The following is an 18971-nucleotide window of genomic DNA, read 5'->3' as shown; positions in this document are numbered from 1 at the left end:
CCGGCCCGTTACCATTATTGATTGTGTGGTACTCCAGTCACCGGACCATTAGCATTGCTGTTTGGGTGGTAGGCCGGTCACTGGCCCTTTACCGTTACTGATTGGCTGGTACTCCAGTCACTGACCCATTACCATTACTGATTGGGTGGTACTCCAGCTACCGGACCGTTACCGTTACTGATTGATTGGTACTCCAGTCACCGGCCTGTTACCATTACTGATTGAGTGGTACTCCAGTCACCGGCCCGTTAACGTTACTGATTGATTGGTACTCCAGTCACCGGCCTGTTACCATTACTGATTGGGTGGCACTCCAGTCACCGGACCATTACTGTTACTGATTGGTTGGTTCTCTGGTCACCAGCCCGTTAACTTTTCTGATTGGGTGGTACTCAAGTCAATGGACCGTTACCGTTAGTGATTTGGTGGTACTCCAGTCACAGGCCCGTTACTGTTACTGATTGGGAGGTATGCTGATCACTGGCCCATTACTGTTACTGATTGGGTGGTACTCCAGTCACTGGCCCGTTGCCGTTACTGATTGGGTTGTACTCCTGTCACCGGCCCATTACTGCTACTGATTGGGTGGTGCTCCAGTGTAGGGGTGGTGTGTGGCCAGTCAGTTATGCCCCTGACTGCCTGTGAGTGGTTCAAATCGCTCCCACACCCCTGGGTTCTCGACACCGGACTTAGGTGCAGGCGGCGATACAGAAAATGAGTAGACAATTGGTTTGGTACAAGGGAACTGTAAACTTTATTAAAACGATGATAAAAAAAATTACAAATACTGAGAAATCACTTTGTAGTCACAGGCTTATCAAAAGAATACACTTAAATGGGAATGGGGAACACATGGCACATCAAAGGAAAACAACTACATTAACAATCCCCTTATCCTTATCCCACCTGTTATGTCTGTCATTGGGGATAGGTACTCGATTGCCTTGGCCTGAGCACATGAAGTTTGATAGTGCTATTATCGTTATATTATGTCTGGCATTCGATATAGGTATTCGATTGCTTTTGCCTGTAAGAGTGTGGTTGCATCAGCCATTAAAAGCAACATGAGTTGAGTTCTACATACGGCCTCTGGATTATCTTTGCAAACGCAACATTTGGCGATGAGGATGGCTGAAATCTCTCTTCCACCACCTCCTCCCTTCCTTGCACTACCCGGTGAGCTCCCGATCCCATGGGTTCGCTGGTTACAGTCCTTTGAAACCTACCTCATCGCTCTTGGACTAGAAAATGTGAGTAGAGCACGGAAAAAGGCGCTGTTATCCCATTGCTTGAGAGCGGAAGGCCAGCGTGATCTTGGGACATTAGGCACAGCAGACTCAATTCAAACATATGATGTGGCTGTGGCTTAGTTAAGCACACACTTCTCTGCCCCACAAAGTGCCCTCTTGCGGCGATCCATTTTTAGACAGCGTCACCAACTCCCCGGCGAGTCTGTGCATCAATATGTGGCTAATTTGAGGGGGTTAGCTAGCTCGTGCAAGTTCGGTACATACAAGATGAGATGGTGCGTGATCAACTAATCGAGCACACCAACAACGTGAGAGTGCGTGAAAGACTGTTACTCGAGTCCGACGATCTGTCGTTGTCACAGGCAGTTAACATTGCCTTTCAAGTGGAGTCTGCAGCGAAACTAGCACACACACCCAATGACAGTGCCCTCGGCCCCGACAGCTCTGACACTGTAATGCTCGCGCGACAGCAGCAACGCGCGCTGCTGCGGCAACAGTGTGGAGACTGTGGATCTCGTTCACATGCTACCAGAGCGCAGAATTGCCCCGTGCGCGGCCAAGCCTGTCGCAATTGTGGAAAACAAAATCACTTTGCCAATGCCTGCCGCTCTGCCCCTGCTGCTACAAATGAACACTCTCAGTCCTCAAGCACTATAATTCACAGCATGAGCTCTGGGCCAGTAGTGGCTTTCAAGTCATGCACAATTAACCTGAATGATGTGTGCATCCCTCTGTTGTTGGATACCGGTGCCAGCATGTCACTGCTGAATGTGGACACATTCAAACATTTTTTCAGCTCCCTGACACTCTCTGCGCCCTCCACTGCCCTTTGCGGGTATGGTAATTCGAAAATTGGACTAGTGGGCTCAGTCAACCTCACTGTATGCTATGGAACAAAAGTTTTGCCAGATTTTTGTTTTCATGTGGCATGCCAAGGAGCTAACCTGATGGGACTGGATCTTTTCACTGACCTGGGTTTTTCTCTCTTGGACACTGGCGGGTCTGCGATTCTGCATGTCGCCTCACCGTGGTGCCAAACATGGCCAGCACTCTTTGAGGGTCTGGGCTGCCTGACTGCCTTCACCCACCAGCCCATGGTTGACTCCACCATTACCCCTGTCATTCAGCCACTGCGCCGCATCCCGCTTGCTCTCCGTGATGGGGTCGCAGCTGATCAAAAGCAGCTACTGGAAGCTGGCATCATCGAACCAGTTGATGCCTCCCCATGGGTCTCCAACCTGGTGGTCGCAATGAAAAAGTCAGGTTGTCTACGCGTCTGTGTTGATCTTCGAGCATTGAATAAGGCCGTAATCCCTGACAAGTATCCACTGCCCACATCAGAGGAACTCACAGCGCAGTTCTATGGTTCCATCCTGTTCTCGAAACTGGACCTTCGACAGGGCTATCTACAAGTTCCCCTCCACCCCAGCAGCAGGGACCTCACTGCTTTTGTGACACATGCTGGCATCTTTCGGTACACCAGGATGCCATTTGGACTTAGCTCTGCACCCAGCTGCTTCCAAAAGGTGATGTCCTCTGTGCTTGCGGGCATTCCTGGGGTGGCCATCTACCTGGATGACATCGTCGTGCATGGGCCTTCGACCTCCACTCACGACGAACGCCTTCACAGAGTTTTCATGGCTCTAGCAAAACACAAGCTCACACTGAATGGCGAAAAGTGTGTCTTTGCTGTTTCAGAGATCGAATTTGTGGGGTTCCGGTTGTCGGCTGACGGTATATCCCCACTCCAGTCAAACGTGGATGCCATTCACAGCATCCCAGAACCCAGCTCTGCAGCACAGGTTGCCTCCTTCCTTGGCATGACTGGGTACTACCTGAAGTTTTTGCCCCAGTACTCAGCCACCACAGCCCCACTGCACCAGCTCCTGCGAAAGGATGAGCCCTGGGTGTGGTCACAAGCCTGTACGGAAGCTGTTCGCCTCCTCAAATCGCAGCTCACGTCGCCTCCAGTGTTGGCTCACTTTGATGTCGCCAGCCCCACCTTCGTCACCTGCGACGCATCTGCTGCAGCTGTGGGGGCAGTGTTATCGCAGATACAGAATGGAGTGGAGAAACCAATCGCCTTTGTCTCCCGAGCCCTTAGCCCCACTGCACAGAAGTACTCAGTAGGCGAGCGTGAGGCGCTGGCGTGCGTCTGGGCATGTGAGCGGTGGCACCTGTACACGTATGGCCGTGCCTTCACCCTGCGAACCGTTCACCAGGCTTTCACTGCCCTGCTGTCGACATCCGGCATGGGCCACAGACCACTGCGTCTACACCGCTGGTCTGACCGCCTCCGTCAATACAATTTCAGTCTCCAGTTCACGCCAGGATGTGACAATGTTGTTGCAGATCTGCTCTCCCGCACTGTCTCTGCACCAGCCCCACTCGTCAGGTTTGAACATGTGGAACAGAGTATCATTCAGATGCTGCACATGCCTCTCCAAACCACAGTCTCTATCCAGGAGCTCAAAGAGGCCTCTGAACAGGATCCGGCCCTCTCCCAGCTGTGCACCTTCATCAGAGATGGCTGGCCTCGCAAGGTGCCTGAGGAACTGTCTGCCTACTCCAGAGTTAAAGAGGAGCTCTCCTGCTGGAATGACTCCTGTGTTGCACGTGGGCTCTGCACTGTGGTCCCAAGTGCCCTTCATGCATGTGTTTTATCCATGGCGCATGAGGGCCACTTGGGCATAGTGAAGCTCAAACAACGATGCCGAGACCTAGTGTGGTGGCCGGGTATTGACAGGGAAATCGAGGCCCTGGTCAAGGACTGTGCAGCATGCCTTGTAAGTGCCAAGACTGGCCACCAAGCTCCTCCACCCCTGTAACCCCTTGCCTGGCCCTCTCAGCCCTGGGAGCACCTGCAGCTGGACGTCTGCGGGGAGATCCATGGTGTCCCCCACCATCAATGGTTCCTAGTGGTGACCTATGGCCTGCACTCAAAATGGCCAGAGGTCACTGCCGTCGGCTCCGTCACCTCTCGGGTCATCATCATCGATATCCTTGAGTCCCTCTTCTCCCGCTGGGGGCATCCAAAGGCCATCACCACAGACAATGGCCCCCAAATGGTCTCTTTGGAACTCTCCTCTTACCTTGAGAGCAAGGGCATCCGTCACATACTACCACCCCGAGTCAAGTGGGGGGGTGGAGCGTTTTGAGCAGACACTGAAAAATGGCCTCAGAGCACACCTATCCCAGGGGTGTGCATTTGACTAGGCCCTCCTCCACACACTGCTGCATTGCAGAGCCTGCCAGCATTCCACTGCAGGGGTCTCACCCGCATCCCTCATGCTAGGCCGTGAGCTCATGCTGCCCCTTGGCAGGCTCCGCCCCTCGCTAGCTCAGAGCCCTGCTCCACGGGCTCAAGCCACAGTCGCTAGACAGCATGAAACTCCGCTTCAACCAGTCGAAGAGGGCCAAGGCGCCCAACATCTCAGTCTCCGATTGGGTCAGAGTCTGCAGGCCTCACCGCAACAATAAGATGGCGTCATTCTGGTCCTCCCCTCTCCAAATCAGCTGCCAACTTGGACCAGCCACTTTAAGAACATAAGAACATAAGAAATAGGAGCAGGAGTAGGCCAATCGGCCCCTCGAGCCTGCTCCACCATGCAATAAGATCATGGCTGATCTGATCCTAACCTCAAATCTTCTATCACTCTCCATCCACCCGAACCCATGTGATCTCTCGGGAGAGGCGAAAAACCAGATAAAAGACCCAATGGCCAATTTGGGAGAAAAAAATCTGGGAAATTCCTCTCCGACCCATCTAGGCGATCGAAATTCTTCCAGGAGATCACTCTGTCCCTATATTTTCTACAGTACTTACCTTCTGTAAAGGCGATCTCCACCCCAGCCAGGAACAGGAATAAAACCATCTCCTGAAATCTAACACAGAATTAGAACACAGTAGGAGCAGAACCAGGCTACACGGCCCCTGGGCCCACTCCACTACCCACAGGGCCATGACCATTCCGAACCTAGACTCATGTCCAATTTCCTGCCCGCTCCCCGTAACCCTTAATTCCCTTTACTTCTAGGAAACTATCTATTTCTGTTTTAAATTTATTTAATGATGTAGCTTCCACAGCTTTCTGGGGCAGCAAATTCCACAAACCTCTGCCTCACTGACGGCTCTCGGTGGCATGCCAGCCGCCTTCGGAAGGTGCCAGCACCCCCTGATGTGGGATTACACGGATTTAATCCCCAAGCCTTACCCCCAGAGTGGCGGGATGCACATGTGGCTCAGCCAGCCTACCCCCAAGCAGATATTGTGCCTCAGCCAAAACCTCACCAGTCCCCACCTCGGCTTGCTCCTCCCCAGTCCCCACCTCGGCCTGCTCCTCCCCAGTCCCCACCTCGCCTGCTCTTCACCAGTCTGCACCTTGGCCTGTTCATACACGTTTTTGCCCTGGCCACTGACAAGACCTACAGAACCTGGACCTGGGTGAGAGCAGCATCGAGCGCGGCAGAGCTTATGACCGGCAGCAAGGAGCGAGGCCCGACCACAGAGCCTGGACCTGGGTGAGAGCAGCATCGAACGCGGCAGAGCTTATAACCGGCAGCAAGGAGCGAGGCCCGACCACAGAGCCTGGACCTGGGTGAGAGCAGCATCGAGCGCGGTGATGTGCCTCAATAAATCCGAGACTCGATGTTAGCGAAACAAAACAAGGCTTTTATTGACTTAGAAGGTAACACACAGAGGAGAATGTATCTTCCATCCAGAGGTCTGCCGTACTGGATGTGCTGCAGGCTGGGCCAGCTTACATAGGAGCCAGGTATGGGCGGAGCCCTACACACAGTACAATACAATGGAAATGAAACTGAAACCAACCACAGTCACAGGCAGAGAAATACTGATGAGTGATGAATGGAATATTTCATCACATTCACCCCTTCTATAGATTTAGTCTGTTCGGGGGTTTTAAAGTCCTCTGCGACCGACGTGGCTGTTGTGGTGCCGCGGGTGTCGGCTGGGTGTCTCCGGTGGCCTCCTGGGTCTCTGCCGGGGGTGCCGCCAGGGTTGTTGAAGGGGTAGTTGGTGGGGGTACTGTTGGTCGATGTTCTTCCGGGGGTGATGAAAGAGTAGTGGGTGGGTAAGAGTTGCTGTGGTCGTTGTTGCTGCTGTTGTTGTGGTTGTTGTCGTTACCGGCTGGGGCGACGTCTTTTATGGACACGGTGTCCTCCCTTCCGTCGGCGTGCCGGACATACGCGTATTGGGGGTTGGCGTGGAGTAGGTGCACTGACTCCACGAGAGGGTCCGTCTTGTGGCCCCTCACATGCCTTCGCACGAATACCGGACCTGGGGTGGAGAGCCATGATGGCATGGATACACCTGAGGTGGATTTCCGGGGAAAGACAAACATTCGCTCGTGAGGCGTGGCATTAGTGGCAGTACACAATAGCGACCGTATCGAATGGAGCACATCTGGGAGGACTTCCTGCCAGCGGGAGATAGGAAGGCCTTTGGTCCTTAGAGCTAGAGTGACTGCTTTCCATACTGTCCCGTTCTCTCGCTCCACTTGACCGTTACCCCGGGGGTTGTAGCTGGTGGTACGGCTCATGGCGATCCCCCTGGACAGCATGTACTGGCGTAGCTCTTCACTCATGAAGGACGCCCCCCTATCCGTATGGACGTAGCTCGGCATACCGAACAGGCAGAACAGGCTGTTGAGGCATTTAATGACCGTGGCGCTGGTCATGTCTGGGCAGGGGAAACGAATGGGAAACGAGAGTATTCGTCCACAATGTTCAGGAAGTAAACATTGCGGTCGACGGACGGGAGGGGGCCCTTGAAATCTAAGCTGAGCCGCTCAAAGGGCCGTGTAGCTTTGATTAAGTGGGTTCTATCTGGGCGGTAGAGCCGAGGCTTGCACTCAGCGCAAGTGCGACAGTTCCTGGTCAGGGACCGAACTTCCTCAATCGAGTAGGGTAAGTTGCGGGACTTTATGAAGTGGAACAGCCGCGTGACCCCTGGGTGGCAGAGGTCATTGTGGAGGGTCTGTAGCCGATCCCCGGTGGCGCTGGCACACATCCCTCGTGAGAGGGCGTCGGGGGATTCGTTAAGGGCCCCTGGCCGGTAAATGATGTCATAATCGAAGGTGGAGAGCTCGATCCGCCACCTAAGAATCTTATCATTTTTAATCTTCCCCCTCTGTTTATTATTGAACATAAACGCTACCGACCGCTGGTCGGTAAGTAGGGTGAAGCGTTTGCCGGCTAGGTAGTGGCGCCAGTGGCGCACTGCCTCCACGATGGCTTGGGCCTCCTTTTCTACAGAGGAGTGTCTGATCTCGGGCCCTTGGAGGGTCCTCGAGAAGAAAGCTATGGGCCGCCCCGCCTGGTTGAGGGTGGCCGCCAAGGCAAAGTCAGACGCATCACTTTCCACTTGAAAGGGAGTGTTCTCGTCCACTGCCTGTAGCGTGGCCCGCTCAATATCCTGCTTAATGCTTTTGAAGGTGGCATGGGCCTCAGCAGAGAGCGGAAAAGAGGATGCTTTCAAGAGGGGGCGGGCTTTGTCGGAGTAGTTGGGGACCCATTGGGAATAATAAGAAAATAACCCCAGGCACCTTTTCAGGGCTTTGGGAGTGTTGGGCAGGGGCAGCTCCCGTAGGGGGCGCAATCAGTCGGGGTCTGGTCCGATTTCCCCATTCTCCACCACGCTGCCTAGTATGCAGAGGCGCGTGGTGTTGTAAACGCACTTGTCCTCGTTGTAGGTGAGGTTGAGTTTTTGTGCGGTTTTCAGGAACCTCTCGAGGTTCGAGTCGTGATCCTGCTGGTTGTGACCGCAGATGGTGACGTTGTCGAGGTAGGGGAAGATTGCCTGCAAGTGGTGGTCATCGACCATGCGGTCCATCTCCCTCTGGAAGACCGAGACCCCATTCGTCACCCCAAAGGGGACTCTGAGGAATTGGTAGAGGCGTCCGTTCGCCTCGAAGGCGGTGTACGGGCGGTCCTCTGGTCTGATAGGGAGCTGGTGGTACGCTGACTTGAGGTCGATGGTGGAGAACACCCGGTATTGGGCGATTTGGTTCACCATTTCTGATATGCGGGGTAGCGGGTAGGCGTCTAGTTGGGTGTACCCGTTGATCGTTTGGCTATAGTCGATCACCATCCGTTTCTTCTCGCTACCCCTTACCACCACCACTTGGGCGCGCCACGGGCTATTGCTGCGTTCAATAATGCGCTCTTTCAGGAGCCTGTCTACCTCGGTCGCGATAAACCGCCTGTCCTCCCAGCTGTATCTCCTGCTTTTGGTCGCTATTGGCCGGCAGTTAGGGGTAAGGTTCGCGAATAGCGAAGGCGGCTTTACCTTCAGGGTAGCCAGACCGCACACTGTGAGGGGCGGCTGGGACCCACCGTAATTGAGCGTGATGCTTTGGTGGTAGCACTGGAAATCCAGGCCCAAGATCACGCTCGCACATAGATTCTTCATGATTAATACTTTAAAATTATCGTATACAGTTCCGTTAACGGACAATTGTACCGTGCAGTAACCCATAATGGTCGATGTCTGGGTTTTATCAGCCATAGAGATGGTACCCCGAGTAGGGACCACCTTTAGGGAGAGTTGTTGTACCAGTTCAGGGTGGATAAAACTCTCCGTGCTTCCACTGTCAATTAAACATTTAACCCTGCACCCGTTTACCTCGATGTCCACCATTGATTTGGATAGCGGGTGCGGCCTGGTCTGGTCCACTGTGACCGATGCCACTGTAGGGCCCTGATCGAGACAAGATGGCGTCCACGCTGTCTGCTCACAAGATGGCGGACCCCACGAGGTCGGGCAAGATGGCATCCAAGATGGCCGCTCCCACGGCGCACACGCGGCGGTGGCGGGTTTTCCGGCGGGGTTCCCTCTGCACACCTTCCCGAAGTGCCCCTTCTTACCGCACTTAAAGCAGGTGGTGCCTTTCACCGGGCATAGGTTTCTGGTGTGCTTCGGCTGCCCGCAGAAGTAGCAGTTGGGTCCCCGACGCGTCGCGGCTGTCGTAGGGCTTCTGCGGGGAGAGTGGGGCCCCGACGGCATCGGACTGCCGGGCGGGGAAGATGCCTTCCAAGATGGCGGCACCCTTGGTGCACACGTGGCAGCGTGGATGGCACGGGCTGAAGAGTAGGTGTCCGAGTTTCTCTGGGCCACATCCAGGGATCGTGCTGTGTCCGCAGCCTGTTTCAGGTCCAATCCCGTTTTTTCCAGCAGTCTCTGCCGGATGTAAGTGGAGCTGAGGCCTGTGATAAAGGCATCGCGAACAAGCTCATCAGTGTACACTGCAGCTTTTACATCTTGGCACTTGCAGTCTTTGCCAAGCGTTTTCAGGGTGCCTAGGAACTCCTCCACCGATTCCCCAGGTCGCTGTGCGCGAGTTGCGAGCAGATGCCTAGCATACACCTCATTCGTAGGCTGCTGGTAATGCGCCTTTAAGATGTCGCAGGCGGCCGGGTACGTGTCGGCGTCTTGGATGAGGGGGTAAACCCGGTGGCTTACCCAATTCCGCAGAATTCTGAGTTTCATACTCGCAGCATCCGTAGCATCTTTGACGGCTGCGGAATTGTCCAGGAAGAATTCCATACACATAAACCAGTGTCCGAAGCATGCCGATGCGTCCGAAGCATTCTGGTCCAAATCCAAACGTTCGGGTTTCAAGAGTTGATCCATTGTGTTGAAAATTAAGTCAATAAAATTGATGTGCCTCAATAAATCCGAGACTCGATGTTAGCGAAACAAAACAAGGCTTTTATTGACTTAGAAGGTAACACACAGAGGAGAATGTATCTCCCATCCAGTGGTCTGCCGTACTGGATGTGCTGCAGGCTGGGCCAGCTTACATAGGAGCCAGGTATGGGCGGAGCCCTACACACAGTACAATACAATGGAAATGAAACTGAAACCAACCACAGTCACAGGCAGAGAAATACTGATGAGTGATGAATGGAATATTTCATCACACGCGGCAGAACTTATAACCGGCAGCAAGGAGCGAGGCCCGATTACAGAGCCTGGACCTAGGTGAGAGCAGCATCGAGCGCGGCAGAGCTTATAACCGGCAGCAAGGAGCGAGGCCTGACCACAGAGCCTGGACCTGGGTGAGAGCAGCATCGAGCGTGGCAGAGCTTATAACCGGCAGCGAGGAGCGAGGCCCGACCACAGAGCCTGGACCTGGGTGAGAGCAGCATCGAGCGCGGCAGAGCTTATAACCAGCAGCAAGGAGCGAGGCCCGACCAATTCAGCAGCGGGGGAGAGAGGTAAAAAGTAATCAAAGTGTGACTTCAGCAGGAAGCAGGTAAGTGATTGGTTGGTGAGTATAGTTTCTAAGGTCTCTCTGGTGTAGCAGGGACTGTTGGTAAACTATTTAACTGTAGTGTAATTAGTGGGATTGATTGATTTAATTTAAACTCAATTAATTAAAGGGTAAGTCATGGCAGGACAGCCCGGCCCTGTGATCTGCTCCTCCTGTGATATGTGGGAACTCAGGGACACTTCCTGTGTCCCTGACAACTACGTGTGCAGGAAGTGCACCCAGCTGCAGCTACTGACAGACCGCATTGCGGAGCTGGAGCTGCGATTGGCTGCATACTGGAGTATTCACGATGCTCGGGACATCGTGAATAGCACGTTTAGGGAGTTGGACACACCACAGGTAGAGGTTGGACAGGAAGAAAGGGAACGGGTGACCAACAGGCAGAGTACTAGGCACAGGCAGGTAGTGCAGGGGTCTCCTGTGGCCATCCCCATCTCCAAAAGATACACCACTTTGAGTACTGTTGGGGGGATGACTTATCAGAGGAAGGCAGCAGCAGCCAACTTCCTGGCACCAGGGGTGGCTCTGCTGCACAGAATGGGAGGAAAAAGAGTGTTAGAGCTATAGTAATAGGGGATTCAATTGTAAAGGTAATAGATAGGCAATTCTGCGGCCGCAAACGAGACTCCAGGATGGTGTGTTGCCTCCCTGGTGCAAGGGTCAAGGATGTCTCCGAGCGGCTGCAGAACATCTTGGAAGGGGAGTGTGAACAGCCAGTTGTCGTGGTGCATATAGGCACCAACGATATAGGTAAAAAGCGGGATGAGGTCCTAAAAGCGGAATATCGGGAGTTAGGAGGTAAATTGAAAAACAGGACCTCAAAGGTAGTAATCTCAGGATTGCTACCAGTGCCACGTGCGAGTCAGAGTAGAAATAGAAGGATACTTCAGATGATTACGTGGCTAGAGGAATGGTGCCAGGGGGAGGGATTCAAGTTCCTGGGACATTGGAACCAGTTCTGTGGGAGGTGGGACCAGTTCAAACAGGACGGTCTGCACCTGGACAGGGCTGGAACCGATGTCCTAGGGGGAGTGTTTGCTAGTGCTGTGAGGGAGGGTTTAAACTAAAATGGAAGGGGGTTGGGAAACTGAGCAGGGAGACAGAGGAAAGGGAAACAAGGATAAAAGCAAAAGATAGGAAGGAGAAAAAAAAAGTGGCAGTCAGAAAAATCAACGGTTTAATCAAACGTGGCCACAGTAAATAATAATTCTAATAGGTCTAAGAGCGTTAAAAAAACAAGCCTGAACGCTTTGTGTCATAATGCGAGGAGCATTTATAATAAGGTGGATGAATTGGCTGCACAAATAGAGGTAACCGAATATGATTTGGTTGGGATTACGGAAACGTGGCTCAAGGATGGCCAAGACTGGGAACTCAACATCCAGGGGTATTCGATATTCAGGAAAGATAGGCAAAAAAGAAAGGGAGGAGGGGTAGCATTACTGGTTAAAGAAGGGATTAATACAATTGTAATGAAGGATATTAGCTCTGATGATGTGGAATCTGTATGGGTAGAATTGAGAAATACTAAGGGGAAAAAAACATTAGTGGGAGTGGTATATAGACCTCCAAACAGTAAGGCGAAGGTTGGGGATGGCATTAAAAGGGAAATTAAAGAAGCGTGCAATAAGGGCACAGTAGTCATCATGGGTGACTTTAATCTGCATATAGATTGGGCTAACCAAATTAGTAACAATACTGTGGAGGGAGAATTCCTGGAGTGTTTATGGGATGGTTTCCTGGACCAATATGACGAGGAACCAACCAGAGATCAGGCCATCTTAGACTGGGTATAATGTAACGAGAAAGGATTAATTAGCAATCTTGTTGTACGAGGCCCCTTGGGTCAGAGCGATCATAATATGATCGAATTCTTCATTAAGATTGAGAAAGAAGTAGTTGACTCAGAAACAAGGGTCCTCAATTTAAATAAAGGAAACTATGATGGTCTGAGGCGCGAGTTGGGTAGGATTGATTGGGGAATGGCACTCAAAGGGTTGACGGTGGATAGGCAATGGCAAACATTCAAAGGCCGAATGGATGAACTACAGAAGTTGTTCATCCCAGTTTGGCATAAAAATAAAACAAAAAAGGTGACTCAACCGTGGCTAACAAGGGAAATTAGGGATAGCATAAGATCCAAGGAGAGGACATACAAATTGGCCAGAAAAAGCAATAATCCTGAGGATTGGGAGCAGTTTAGGATTCAACAAAGGAGGACAAAGGGATTAATTAAGAAAGGAAATTAGAATATGAGAGTAAGCTTGCAAGGAACATAAAAACTGACTGTGAAAGCTTTTATCGATATGTGAAGAGAAAAAGATTGGTGAAGTCAAGCGTAGATCCCTTGCAGTCAGAATCGGGGGAATTTATAATGGGGAACAAAGAAATGGCAGACCAACTAAATACATATTTTGGTTCTGTGTTCACAAAGGAAGACACAAATAAACTCCAAGAAATATCGGGTAGCATAAGGGCTGATGAAAGGGTGGAACTGAAAGAAATCAGTATTTGTAGGGAAATGGTGTTAGGAAAATTGATGGGACTGAAGGCCGATAAATCCCCAGGGCCTGATAATCTACATCCCAGGGTACTTAAGGAAGTGGCCCTAGAAATAGTAGATGCATTGCTGGTCATCTTCCAGAACTCAATAGACTCTGGAACAGTATCCATGGATTGGAGGGTAGCTAATGTTACCCCACTATTCAAAAAATGCGGTCGAGAAAAAGCGGGGAATTATAGACCAGTATGCCTGAAATCGGTAGTGGGGAAAATGCTAGAGCCCATTATAAAAGATGTAATAGCAGAGCACTTGGAAAGTAGTGACAGGATCAGACAAAGTCAACATGGATTTACAAAAGGTAAATCATGCTTGACTAATCTACTGGAATTTTTTGAGGATGTAACTGGTAAAATAGATAAGGGAGGACCAGTGGATGTGGTGTATTTGGACTTTCAGAAGGCTTTCGATAAGGTCCCGCATAAGAGATTAGCGTGCAAAATTAAGGCACATGGGATTGGGGGCAAGGTATTGACTTGGATAGAGAATTGGTTGGCGGACAGAAAGCAAAGAGTTGGAATAAACGGGTCGTTTTCCGAGTGGCAGGCAGTGACTAGTGGGGTACCACAAGGATCGGTCCTAGGACCCCGGCTGTTCACAATATACATTAATGATCTGGACGAGGGAATTGGATGTAAAATCTCCAAATTTGCAGACGACGCAAAGCTGGGTGGGAGGGTATGCTGTGAGGAGGATGTCATGAAACTCCAGTACGATTTGGACAGGTTAGGTGATTGGGCAGAAACATGGCAAATGCACTATAATGTGGATAAATGTGAGGTTATCCACTTTGGTGGCAAAAACAGGAAGGCAGATTATTATTTGAATGGCAATAGATTGGGAGAAGGGGAAGTGCAAAGAGACCTGGGTGTCCTTGTGCACCAGTCGCTGAAGGTAAGCATGCAGGTGCAGCAGGCGGTTAAGAAGGCAAATGGTATGTTGGCCTTCGTAGCAAGAGGGTTCGAGTACAGGAACAAGGATGTCTTGCTACAGTTGTACAGGGCCTTGGTGAGACCGCACCTTGAGTATTGTGTGCAGTTTTGATCGCCTTATCTGAGGAAGGATGTGCTTGCCATGGAAGGAGTGCAGCGAAGAATCACCAGGCTGATACCTGGGATGGCAGGAATGACGTATGAGGAGAGATTGTGTCGATTGGGCTTATACTCACTGGAGTTTAGAAGATTGAGAGGGGATCTCATCGAAACCTATAAAATTCTGAAAGGCCTGGACAGACTAGATGCTGGAAGGATCTTCCCGATGGTCGGGGAGTCCAGAACCAGGGGTCATAGTCTAAGGATAAGGGGTAGGACATTTAGGACTGAAATGAGGAGGAATTTCTTCACCCAGAGAGTGGTGAACCTGTGGAATTCTCTACCAAAGAAGGTAGTGGAGGCCAGTTCATTAAATATATTCAAGAAAGAGTTGGATATATTTCTTAAGGCTAAAGGTTTCAAGGGATATGGGGAGAAGGCAGGGACAGGGTACTGAATTTGGATGATCAGCCATGATCTCACTGAATGGCGGAGCAGGCTCGAAGGGCCGAATGGCCTACTCCTGCTCCTATCTTCTATGTTTCTATGTTTCTATGTTTCTATTTCATGTTTGGTATTCTGTGAGGGGGGAGGAAATGTTATGTCTGACATTGGGGATAGGTACTCGATTGCCTTGGCCTGAGCACATGAAGTTTGATAGTGCTGTTATCGTTATATTATGTCTGACATTGGATATAGGTATTCGATTTCTTTTGCCTGTAAGAGTGTGGTTGCATCAGCCATTAAAAGCAACATGAGTTGAGTTGTACATACGGCCTCTGGATTATCTTTGCAAACGCAACACCACCCCGTATACCTAACTAGATTAAGCTAAGAGGGGCCAGGAATTCATGCACACCAAGTCAAAATCTGCTGAGTTAAAACAGTTGTTGGGTTTGGGGTTCACTCTTTGTGCTCTCTTGGGCCTGCCATTGTCATATGGTTCCAGGGTGCTGCAAGGGCATCGTCCAGGTAAAGTACCCCGAGATTAAAGTCTTTGCTTGGGTACTTTACCTCGCAGGGATGATGGTTCTTCTTCTTCGGGTGGCAGTAGGTGAATTTTGCATGAAGATAGTCGCAGGTTAGCTGGATTGAAGTCCCGATTATTCGAAGCATTCTTCAATCTTCTTCCAATTCATCTCGTCTCATCTCATCTCGTCTCATCTCATCGCATCTCGTCTCGTCTGGCCTGGTCTGCCCGTGTTTGCCTGGTGCGGTACCGGGCGTCCCTGACGGATTTGGGGAAGACACGAGCAGTGGCCAGGTAGCAAGCGCAGGAGGAAGAAAGCGTGGCTACCGATATGCCTACAATTATACTCCTTCCGAAGGCCCTTACCTGCGTGCCAAATCAGGTCAGTCTATTGTCCAATTTAGGCGGGCTCGTTTAATACAATTATGCCAATCTAAGTTAACTGGCTTTAGATGACCGCTTATCGCACCTGATGGCCCCGGTGTCCGGGTTGTATTGTCATTAATGCATTTTAATCGGCCTGTCCGGCCTTGGTGGCTCCCTTGAGCTATTTCCGATTATTTATGCGTTCAAACTAATGGCCTTATGCTTAGGCCTAGCTGGGCTTGAACTGTTTCGATCTGATGCAATGCATATTCAGTGTTTGCCTAATCTGTCTAGTTTTCTCAAACACAAAGTCCTTTTCACAGAAATGCATTTAAAATTTTGATTTCCCAAAGCTGCCTGTTTGTGTTACAGAGTCCAAGCTTTTAAAATCTTACAGGCTTTTGGTCTCGAGTTGCGGATGGCATCTTTTTGGTTACCCTTTTTTTTAATTGTCCATACAGGGTCCCTTTTATTAATAACCTTGGGGGAATGTGGGAATTTTGAGAACCTTACACTCCCCACTGTGATACTAAAACTTGCTTAAAGTATCATCCTTACAAGGTGAGCAAAATTTCTGACCCTCTATATTCAATCTTCCCCTGTAATTACCTATCTAATATACCCACGACACATGCACTTCCCATTCCGCGAAAATGTAGTGTACATAAGCATACATAGAATAATTACAGTCTTTTACACACATCCAAGCATGGAGGGGGTCCAACAACCCTGCACCACTTGGTACACATACATCTTTATTATCAACGCGTCGCCAAATCTTTATTAAAACAACAAACAGAAAAAAACAACAATCTTTAATCAAAAATACAAAAACTCAAACAGGCGTATCTCCCTCCACCTTCACATAATGTTCCTTCCAGATCCTCTGGTTTCGGAATTCTAGCATCTTACCTTTTCCCTTGCACTGAATACAGACTAGATACAACACTACCCCTAACTGGCAAACCACGGGAATGTGGGAAGCCAGTCTGATCCACGAAGGGACCTCTATATTATTGAAAATGTCCCACCAGGGTGGAATCACAATATCCAATATCTTAGTCCCTATCTCTACTGTTTTCTGCTCTGGAGTGTAAAAATGTTTCTGTGAAACTATAACGGCTTTGAGTATTTTGGTAAGGTGTTCTGTGAGAGGGGGAATTTTGTAGCCGAAATGCGCTACATACTTCTGCAGGTTGGTAAAATTCTCCTTTTACAGTGAGGTGAACAGTGGAGGGTTCAGGAATGGGGACAATTCGCTCCTGGGCCACTTGAACTTCTGCATCCTAACTACTATTCCCATGATGGTGTGGTTGGACCGTCCCCAATCCACTGGGACTGGTTAGGCTATGGAAGCTAGCCGGAGTTGGCACGGGCTTAATGCATTCTCAAACTGATGGAGGGCTGCGAGGTGTTTGTTGCTGATCCAGGAGGGGACTAAACCCTGTTTTTAATCCTCCCTATTACTGCGGCCCTCACCCAGTAACCATGCCCCATATAGCACGCACACCTCGTTCTGTGCAGCCTGGTCAGAAGCATTTCTGTCATCCCTTATGAGGGCATTTACAGTCTTTGCGTGTTTCTCCAGCTCGGCCATAATCTCCTTTAAATGGATTGTCATAGCCTGGTCCTCATGTAACCCCGAGCCCACTACTTTGTTCTCATCCATTAATAGCTTCCTTAACTGTGCTTTTAAACCGTTTATCTAGTTCTGCAACTCTATGTCATCCAGACAGTTGACGACAGAGGACCCAGTGTTAAACGCAGTAACACATCATTCCATACTCCCCTTCTTTGTCTCCCTGCATTACGCAAAATCTCGCGGTGTGCGGTGTAAAGTTCGGTTTTGTCGACATGGCGAAATTGAACCCATAAAACTTCCTGAACATGTCCTTTAATAGGGCCTGGTATAGCTGCTCTGTCTCTTTGGGGCACCACTCCGGTAAGTGTACCTTGGTGAGATTCAAAATCACGGAGGCTACCGCGTAGTGTACCCCCTGGTACAGCATCTGATCGGTAGGCACTAGTAACAGTCCATTCGCTGGTCCCATGGTGGTGGTGGGGCACCCTTCGCTGGGTAACCTTGCCACCTGTGCCGTGGGCAGGGGCTTTCGGGGGTGGGTAACAAGCTCAGTGGCTTTGTGTTGGGGGGGTTATTCCCTTCCTGGTGCCAATCTTTCCTACCCGGTCCGGGTTGTACCTCATGCACCTTCCCCTTAGGTGAGTTTGCATTGGTTCCCCTACTGCATTTATAGGCTGGAGTCAACTGTCTGATCACCGTAAGTTTGGTGGTCTGGGGGTTCGTGGGGTCGAACCAGGCTTCTGCATTGGCCTGGACCTGTGGCAATCCATTTGCCACCAGGCAACGGAGCCAATGGGCCAGGGGATCCCCATTCAGGAACACCCGGTTCGGCGTCCCCGGACAGGCCCTCCCGTACACTGGCCATAACCGGTCCGCGAAAGCCTGCGGGGTTTCCCCTGCGAACTGGACTGTCTTTGCCACACGGGAGAAAGGACTTCCCTCATTCATCCCCATGGCCTCCAGAACTTCATCCCTGAGCACCTCGTACCCGCTCTGCCCCTTCTTACACTCATCAGAGAGGGATTGGAGGAGACCACACTCCAGGGAGAATAGCAGCATCTTGGCCTGCTCAGCGCCATCGCAGTCATTGACGCTGGCTGCCTGCTCTATTTCCCTGAAGTGGATCGAGGGGTGTCCTTTTTCGGAGAGCTTTGGGATATGGTTCACCATAGCCCTAAGCTGTTGGGTGCTATAGGGTAATACGAACTGGTTTTGGAGGGGTCCCTCATCGTCACCATTGACGGGTAGGCCGAACCTCCGATGCCGTGCTGGGCACATCGGCCCCGGCTCCGACCTCTCTGGCGGGGTATGCTGCACCTCTGCTCCCACCTCTGGCTCCAAGCCCCCTTGCTGCCAGACCTCGCTGAAACTTTGTGCTGCGGGTGGTGGTCATGAGCCCTCCAGAACCTCAACCGGGTCGTCCCTGGGCACTACCAGTGATGTTTGAACTGTTCTCCCATCGTTCCCCATAAAATCCGCCTGACCTGCCTTTGGGCTTATGAGGCACACCATGCCTTTTGCCTTCCTGAGGGCCAGGCTCAGGTTTTCTATCCGCTCTTTGCAGGGGCTGTGGTCTGCCTCCTCAAACCCCTGTTCGCTCGCTAGCTTATAAGATGCATTTACCTCCTGCACTTTCTCTTCTTGTTCCCTAACTTGCCTTGCCAAGCGGGCGTTCTTTTCCCACAACCTTAACTCATTTCTCTTGGCTTCAGTGACTTGGCACTGTAGGTATTCCAACTGGGCCTTGTGTTCTCCCATTAAATACACTCTCACCTGATACAGGGCCTGCAATGCTACCAATAACTTCTCCCCTGCTAGAGCCTTATCCTGGATCTCCAGGGCTGACTCCTTTAACTCAGCTGCCTGTGCTGCAACGAGCCTGTCCAAAAGCTGGACCTGCTTTTTGAAACACATCA

This window comes from Somniosus microcephalus, chromosome 6 (genome assembly GCF_052327205.1).
Source record: "Somniosus microcephalus isolate GS21.2 chromosome 6, FLI_Smic_1.0, whole genome shotgun sequence".
NCBI classification, from domain to species: domain Eukaryota; kingdom Metazoa; phylum Chordata; class Chondrichthyes; order Squaliformes; family Somniosidae; genus Somniosus; species Somniosus microcephalus.
The sequence above is the reverse complement of the archived record's forward strand: the minus strand, read 5'-3'. Positions refer to the sequence as shown.